The 7,416-nt window shown below is 40.5% G+C and overlaps 1 pseudogene; it reads left to right on the top strand.

The window, feature by feature from the left end:
• Positions 1–2,182: 2,182 nt before the first annotated feature.
• On the top strand, positions 2,183–3,604 carry LOC110743264 (annotated as a pseudogene).
• Positions 3,605–7,416: the final 3,812 nt, after the last annotated feature.

The raw sequence follows: 7,416 nt of genomic DNA, 5'->3' as shown, positions 1-7,416 counted from the left end.
ACCCAGACACAGATATGTTGATATTAAAATTAATTCATGACGAAGGTGGCAATTTGATGGTAAAGCACTTTTAATTAAAAGTGCTGGCATAATAATTAATCAAACTGCATAAAAACTAAGTTAGTTAGATCCCTACCTTGTAACAGAAATATAAAAATTCTAAATAAGGCCAGGTGCAGTGGCTTACACCTGTAATCCCAGCACTTGGGGAGACCAAGGTGGGTGGATCACCTGAGGTCAGGAGTTTGAGACCAGCCTGGCCAACATGGTGAAACCCCATCTCTACTAAAAATACAAAAATTAGCTGGGCGTGGTGGCAGGCGCCTGCAATCCCAGCTACTTTGGAGACTGAGGCAGGCGAATCGCTTGAATCCAGGAGGTGGAGGTTGCAGTGAGCCAAGATCTCACCATTGCACTCCAGCCTCATCAACAAGAGCGAAACTCTGTCTCAAAAATAAATAAATAAATAATAAAATAAAATAAAATAATAATATAAATTCTAAATGTATCAGAGCATTAAAAGAAATAAAACGAAACCACACACACATACACTAAAAACATTAGAAGAAAATTGAAAGAATGTTTGAATAATATTGGGTTGGAAGAGAGCTTTCCAAGTAAGCCTAGAAACCCAGAAGCCAAGAGAGAGAGAGAGAAAGAGAGATAGAGAGAGATAGAGAGAGAGAGAGATACAGAGAGAGATAGAAAGAGATAGAGAGATAAAGAGAGAGAGATAGAGAGAGAGATAGAGAGAGAGAGATAGAGAGAGATAGAGAGAGAGAGATAGAGAGAGAGATAGAGATAGAGAGAGAGATAGAGAGAGATAGACAGAGATTGAGAGAGAGAGATAGAGAGAGATAGAGAGAGATACAGAGAGAGATAGAGAGAGAGAGATAGAGAGATTGAGAGAGATAGAGAGATAGAGAGAGAGATAGAGAGATTGAAAGAGAGAGATAGTGAGAGAGAGAGATAGAGAGAGAGATAGAGAGAGAGAGATAGAGATAGAGAGAGATAGAGAGAGAGATAGAGAGATAGAGAGAGAGAGATAGAGAGATAGAGAGAGAGATAGAGAGAGATAGAGATAGAGAGAGATAGAGATAGAGAGAGATAGAGAGATAGAGATAGAGAGATAGAGAGAGAGATAGAAAGAGAGATAGTGAGAGATAGAGAGAGAGATAGAGATAGAGAGAGAGATAGAGAGAGATAGAGAGATAGAGAGATAGAGAGAGAGAGAGAGAGAAATATTTAACCTTAAACAGTTAAAAATACTTTTATGTCAAAAACATTAAAACCAAAGTCAAAAGGAAAGTAATAAACTAAAAAAAAATTTTGTAAAATATATGGCAGAAAAGGGATTCTCGTCCCTGATATATAAAGACCTAAATTTTTTCCAATAGAAAAATAGTCGGCCGGGCGCGGTGGCTCACGCCTGTAATCCCAGCACTTTGGGAGGCCGAGGCGGGCGGATCACAAGGTCAGGAGATCGAGACCACAGTGAAACCCCGTCTCTACTAAAAATACAAAAAATTAGCCGGGCGCGGTGGTGGGCACCTGTAGTCCCAGCTACTCGGAGGCTGAGGCAGGAGAATGGCGTGAACCCGGGAGGCGGAGCTTGCAGTGAGCCGAGATCGCGCCACTGCACTCCAGCCTGGGCGACAGCGCGAGACTCCGTCTCAACAAAAAAAAAAAAAAAAAAAAAAGAAAAATAGTAGTCAGGGAAATGAAAAGAAAATATCAACTTGGCAATGTAAAAAGCTTTAAAAATAATGATAACAATCAGTCTTGGTGGGGTGTAGAGAAACTAGTATTTTCATATATTGCTGGTAGTGGTACAAATTGTTACCACCTTTTTAGAAAGATATCTGAAAATATATATGAACACTAAAAATATTTACCTTTGGCTGGGCGTGGTGGCTCATGCCTGTAACCCCAGCACTTTGGGAGACCAAGGCAGGCACATCACTTGAGGTCAGGAGTTCGAGACCAGTCTGGCCAACATGGTGAAACCCCATCTCTACTAAAAATACAAAAATTAGCTGGGTGTGGTGGCTATAATCCCAGCGCCTGTAACCCCAGCTACTCGGGAGGCTGAGGCATGGAACGAGAATTGCTTGAACCTGGGACGTAAAGGTTGCAGTGAGCTGAGATTATGCCACTGCACTCCAGCCTGGGCGACAGAGCGAGACTCCGTCCCCCTAAAAAAGAAAAATATCTACCTTTTGAATCAGAATCTAACATTTAGGAATTTTTTCGGAAATAAATGATTTTTGAATAAATGATTCGCTGTCAGGAACTGAAATACAACACTGGTGGAGGACAACGGTTTGATTATTTGACAGATCTTGCAGAACATTACAAGAAGAATCCTATGGTGGAAACATTGGGTACAGTACTACAACTCAAGCAGCCCCTTAACATGACTTGTATAAATGCTGCTGAAATAGAAAGCAGAGTTCGAGAACTAAGCAAATTAGCTGAGACCACAGATAAAGTCAAACAAGGCTTTTGGAAAGAATTTCAGACACTGCAACAACAGGAGTGCAAACTTCTTTACAGCTGAAAAGAGGGTTAAAGGTAAGAAAACAAAAACAAAAATAGATATTAAAAACATCCTGCCCTTTGATCATACCCGGGTTGTTGTTCTTGACGGTGATCCCAATGAACCTGTTTCAGATTACATCAACGCAAATATCATCATGCCTGAATTTGAAACCAAGTGCAACAATTCGAAGCCCAAAAAGAGTTACACTGCCACACAAGGCTCCCTGCAAAACACAGTGAGTGACTTTTGGTGGATGGTGTTCCAAGAAAACTCCAGAGTGATTGTCATGACAATGAAAGAAGTGGAGAGAGGAAAGAGTAAACGTGTCAAATACTGGCCTGATGAGTATGCTCTAAAAGAATATGGCGTCATGCCTGTTAGGAACATCAAAGAAAGCACCACTCATGACTATACGCTAAGAGAACTTAAACTTTCAAAAGTTGGACAAGGGAATATGGAGAGAAGAGTCTGGCAATACCACTTTCGGACCTGGCCGGATCACGGAGTGCTCAGCAACCCCGGGGGCGTGCTGGACCTCCTGGAGAAGGTGCACCATAAGCAGGAGAGCATCATGGATGCAGGGCCGGTCGTGGTGCACTGCAGTGCTGGAATTGGCCGGACAGGGACTTTCATTGTGATTGATATTCTTATCGACATCATCAGAAATGAAGGTGTTGACTGCAACATTGATGTTCCCCAAACCATCCAGATGGTGTGGTCCAAGAGGTCAGGGATGGTCCAGACAGAAGCACGGTACCGATTTATCTATATGGCAGTCCAGCGTTATATTGAAACACTACAGCGCAGGATTGAACAAAAGCAGAAAAGCAAGAGGAAAGGCAACGAATATACGAATATTAAGTATTCTCTAGCAGACCAGACGAGTGGAGACCAGAACCCTCTCCTGTCTTGTACTCCAATGCCACCCTGTGCAGAAATGAGAGAAGACAGGGCTAGAATCTATGAAAACGTGGGCCTGATGCAACAGCAGAAAAGTTTCAGATGAGAAAACCTACCAAAACTTCAGCACAGAAATAGATGTGGACTTTCACCCTCTCCCTAGAAAGATCAAGAACAGACAGAAGAAAGTTGATGTGAAGACAGAATTTGGATTTGGAAGGCTTGCATTGTGGTTGACTACTTTTTGATAAGCAAAATTTGAAACCATTTAAAGACCACTGTATTTTAACTCAACAATACCTGCTTCCCAATTACTCATTTCCTCAGATAAGAAGAAATCATCTCCACAATGTAGACAACATTGTATTTTATAGAATTTCATTTTAAATTGAGGAAGCAGTTACATTGTGCACTATATTTTGCAGATTATGGGGATTCAAATTCTAGTTATAGGCTTTTTTTTCTTTTTATAACCTTAACCAGTTTAATTTTTTTTCCTCATTGTGGGGGATGATAAGAAGAAGAAAAGATTTGGGAAAATTAAGTATCAACATCCTAGAAAAGTGAGAACAATCTCATTTACCATCATGTATCCAGCAGTTGATAATTCATTTTGATGGCTTCTCTTTTTGGTCAAATGAGAATTAGGCCAGTGCCTGAGATTGTCAGAAGATGACTGTTCTACCTTTGCATTGGCATTAAATAGTCATAGAAAAAGAATCACAGATATTTATGAATTAAGACGTGTAGCTTTTTTTTTTCCCCAGCCGATAGTTTAGCTGTTGACTGAGAAGGTTGTGGTGGGAAAACGTTTGCCATATTTTCTTTGCATTTGAGTAATTGTCTTGTACTTAGAAAAAAGGCATCTATGAATGACCAGTGTTTTTGGTTGTCAAATGTTGCCAACAAGCTTACCCCAAAACTTTATTGGCTTAAAAAATGCCCCACCCCCAACTGTTCTTCAGGCTGAGCTGGGCTCAGCTGGGCTGTTCTTCTACCAACCTGCAGGTGGCCACTCATGTGGTCAGCAGGTCGGTGGAGAGACTGGGGTGGCTGGGCTTCTCTCTCTGCCTGCACTCCTGCATCTGTCCTTCTCTGTGTAATCTCTCTCAGTGGTCTTGCTGGTAGGGTAGCTAGACCTCTCACATGCAGCTCAGAGCTCCCAAGAGCTTGAAAGAAGTGGCCAGGCCTTCTGAAGGCTTAAGTCCAGAATTGTCACAGCATCCTTTCTACTGCCCTCTATTGATGATGATGATGATGATGATGATGATGATGATGATTTTTTCTAATCAGAAGAGAGCTGGAGTATTACCTCTACTTACTAAACAAGTTATAAGCCCAGCCCAGATTCAAGAAAAGGGTGTGAAGTGGAGGTGCAGTTAATGGGGGGGCCACTAGTCTAACAGACGGTCACAACCCCTGCCATGGAAAACCAAGGATATTAGCAAAAGTAGAAGTTGCTAGTGACCTTGGGAAGCTGAAGCTGTTAATAGTAGCTGGGACAAGTTGAAAGTCAGACTGAGAAATAAAGAGAGGGCCTTCAAGAAGCTTCCTGAATGATTTCTGCCAGCCCTGAGCCTATTTTTAGAACCAGCATTTGGGGAAACTGATCTTGTGAGAATGGATATGTTTAGGGACACGGCTTTTGAAAGCAGCACCACCCGACTGGGGCACCCCCAGACTTGGGAAATGTGACTCTTTTAATGCCACTGGCTTTTAGTCAGGCCACAGTGAGAAGGAACAGCCGTAACAGGCCTCCAGTTGGGTTGAATGAACTCATTTTTGTTTTAGCCAACCGGTAAGATTTACTAATGTTCTACCTTAAGAGCCTTCTCCAAAAACATCCCTCTTTGTCTCATGTGTTGAAACATCATTCAGTGTGGATATTTCAATGAAAATATCATTGGTTGACTTTTGTAATGGTAACAGTAATAAAATCTTTGCCGTGAAGTTAGGGTCTCTTTGGATTCTTCTGACTTTGGCTGCTGAAAGGAAGGCCGAGATCCAGCCCTGATAGTATTTCCTTTCTGAGGTCTCTCAGTCCCTTGAGACCCTGAGGTAGTTTGGCTGCCATTCTCACAGAAAAAATGTATATTAGACCCCACCCCCACCCCCAATATTCATTGAACATTGAATTGCTTCAGAACACAAGTTGACCTGAAGGTATTGCCTTATTAGGGAAGTGTCATGACTGCTGTCTTCTAGTCAAATTTGTAAAGAAAAAGATTCCAGTTCAGTATTTGTAGCAAGAAGCTTGAATCCTGTTCTTTTTATTGCATTGTGACATTGACTCATTCTCCATTTTGCTTTGGTTTTGTCTTGACTTGACTTTGCGGGTAAAGTCTTTCACCAGCACACAAGAGTTTGATTGTACAAATATATCTCCTGCATTAACATCTCTGCCTGTTGCTTACGATCAATTGTTTTTATACTCAGAATGGAAATACCTGATCTTGGCTAGCTTTGTTTGTTACATTGATTTCATTTAGATTTCCCTCCACAAGGTCAGCAAACTATCACGTTCTTGTGTAAACTCAGGCCAAGGCCAGAGTTATCATAGTCCCTAGGCTGCTAAGGCTTATCGTGTGTTTGGTAAAAGGTGATTGCAGGTTCTCAGATGAGGTTACTTTAAATGGGATAGAATCAGGCAGAGTGACTGGGATGATGGAGAAAGCTCAAGCTGCAGGTTTTAAAAAAAGTTGTAGAAATGAAAAGTTCCAAAGACGTGGTTTCTGAGGAAGTCAGAGAACCGAGGGCCAGAGCAGTCCTTAATGGGTGAATCAGGTTATTTGGAAAGTCGGTGTGACAGACACATGGATGCCATCTACTTCTAGGTTGCTAGTAGGTATTAAATATGCACAATATTCCACAGCTCACTGAGAATTTTAAAATTATAAGCAAAGGATTTTATATTTTGGGGTGAAAGAGTTATCTGGCACGTGGTATTGGGGTTTTTTAAAAAAGCAACATTTCACAGTGGTAATAACTTTTTTAAAAAAATAACTAAAAGGCACTTCATGTCTAGTGTGTGGCCTTTCTGAAACTTATGGTCATCTCTCCCACTGAAATCAAGGTCTTTTCAAATGTGGCTAAATGGGGATGAGAAAACATGGGTAGGACTTTCTTGGTGTGTGTGCATTCTTTAAAGAGCCCAGTTGCTTCAGGGAAACAGCTAAGAAAATGGTCAAGATTATTTTTAGAGGTTATTTTATTGGGGATTTTAAGAACTAATGACATCTTGAGTTATTTTTAGTTCAGGGGGATGTGGAAAGGCTTGCAATTATGAAGCGTTTTGTTGTAACCTAGTATCCATAAGGGAAACTTAAGACTGTAGACATAACTACAAAGCCAGTGCAGCTTTTGGTTTCTGTATGTGGTTGGGGGAATCAAGTTTTACATTTGGCAAGCACATGGCCTCCCTGATGTCACGATGCCTTGGTTAGGATCTGTATTTGCTCTCAATTTTGTTGAAATCTTTTTTCCTTCTTCCTCTTGAAAAGTTCCAAAATACAGTTTATTGGATCATTCATCACTAAAAATGTGTTCCTTTTTCACTACAGGCAGTTCACACAAGGCAAAAACTATTAAACAGTTGGTTTTAGTGTGTCGTATAACTTTGCTGTATATTAAACTAATTTTGACAGGTTTTCATCCTAAGCCTCAAATCGTGTAATTAATAATTTGCCTGTTTATTTATGACCTAATTGTGATTCTTTTATTAATAAAAGCTAATGGGAAAAGGATCCCTGATTAATAAATAAATAAATAATAAATAAATAAACCACACATACGTAAGAGTGTGTGTGTGTATATATATGTATATACTATACATTGTTACATTGTTAATAGTGGCAAAAAACGGAAACAGGTATTTACCAGTAGGGCTATGGCTAAATAAATTGTGACACAACCAAATTATGGAATATTATTCAGCTGGTAGAAATGACTGCTCAGCTCATTTTTTGAGGCCCCGA

The sequence above is a fragment of the Papio anubis genome, chromosome 3, assembly GCF_008728515.1.
Source record: "Papio anubis isolate 15944 chromosome 3, Panubis1.0, whole genome shotgun sequence".
Classification (NCBI taxonomy): Eukaryota; Metazoa; Chordata; class Mammalia; order Primates; family Cercopithecidae; genus Papio; species Papio anubis.
This window is presented reverse-complemented; position numbering and strand designations above follow the sequence as displayed.